The following is a 1507-nucleotide window of genomic DNA, read 5'->3' on the forward strand; positions in this document are numbered from 1 at the left end:
GGGATCGCCCGTTACCTCCACCAGGAAGTCTGCCATTGCCTGGGCCTTGATTGCGTGTCGAGGCTCATACTGTAGGTCGTATTGCGAGAGCTCGATGGCCCAGGTCATCATCCTACCAGCCAAATCAGGTTTTTGCAGTATTTGCCGAATCGCCTGATCTGTCCTCACAACTATACGGTGACTCTGGAAGTATTGTCTTAACCTTCGGGAGGATACTAGGAGCGCCAAGGCCAGTCTTTCCAGTTTGCTGTACCTCAGCTCTGGTCCCTGGAGTGCCCTGCTCACGAAGTAGACGGGTTGTTGAATCCTTGCTTCTTCTGTAACGAGGACCGCGGCGAGCGCTTCCTCGGTTACTGATAGATAGAGGTAGAGCGGTTCCCCGGCTCTGGGTTTCCCAAGGACTGGTGGTGCCGCCAAGATTTGCTTGAAGTGGTTGAATGCCTCTTCGCATGCTGGTGTCTATTCGAACGTCATTCCCTTTCTCATTAAATTGAAGAAAGGCAGGGCCCTTGCTGCCGATGCACCGAGGAAACGGGACAGGGCTGTCAATCTCCCAGCAAGTCTCTGGACGTCTTTGATGCAACCCGGACTCTTCATTTGAAGGACCGCTTGGCTTTTTTCGGGATTGGCTTCCACTCCTCTTTGAGTGATCATGAAGCCTAGGAACTTCCCGGCCTCCATGGCGAACGCGCATTTGAGTGGATTAAGCCTCATGCCGTGTTGTCGTAGAGACGAGAAAACATCGTTAAGGTCACTCAGGAGGTCGTCAGGTCGGGCGGTCTTTGCGAGTATGTCATCTACATAGACTTCCACTGTTTTGCCCAGTAGTTCGCTGAATATCTTATTCATCAACCTTTGGTATGTGGCTCCCGCGTTTTTTAGGCCAAATGGCATTACCTTGTAACAATAGGTCCCCCCTGGCGTTATGAACGCCGTTTTTTCCTCGTCGGGTCGGTGCATCGGTATCTGATTGTACCCTGAGTAGGCATCCATGAAGCTCAGGTATCTGTACCCTGCCACCGCGTCGACAAGCGCATCAATATTAGGTAGGGGATAGCAGTCCTTGGGACAGGCCTTGTTGAGGTCAGAGTAGTCCACGCACATTCTCCACCTCCCGTTGTGTTTTTTGACTAGAACCACATTTGACAACCAGGTCGAGTAATCCAGTTCCCGGATGAATCCCGCTTCTAAGAGGCTGGCCGTTTGCTTGGCTACTTCGTCCGCCCTTTCCTGCGACATTTTCCTCCTTCTCTGGGCCACTGGTTTGGCCCCTGCCTTTACGGCCAGGTGGTGCGACATGAGCTGGGGGTCTATTCCCGGCATGTCGGCAGGTGTCCAGGCAAAGAGATCGGCATTAGCCCTGATCATCTCCATCAAAGGCCCCTTTATTCCGTGTGGGAGGTTTCTGTTTATGAATGTGAATTTATCGTCCTCCTCGCCGACTTTGAACTTTTCCAAGTCTCCTTCTGGCTCTGGCCTGGGCTTGTCGTCTACCCTGGCGTCCAGG

The sequence above is a fragment of the Arachis ipaensis genome, chromosome B1 (genome assembly GCF_059453495.1).
Source record: "Arachis ipaensis isolate K30076 ecotype BB chromosome B1, ASM5945349v1, whole genome shotgun sequence".
Classification (NCBI taxonomy): Eukaryota; Viridiplantae; Streptophyta; class Magnoliopsida; order Fabales; family Fabaceae; genus Arachis; species Arachis ipaensis.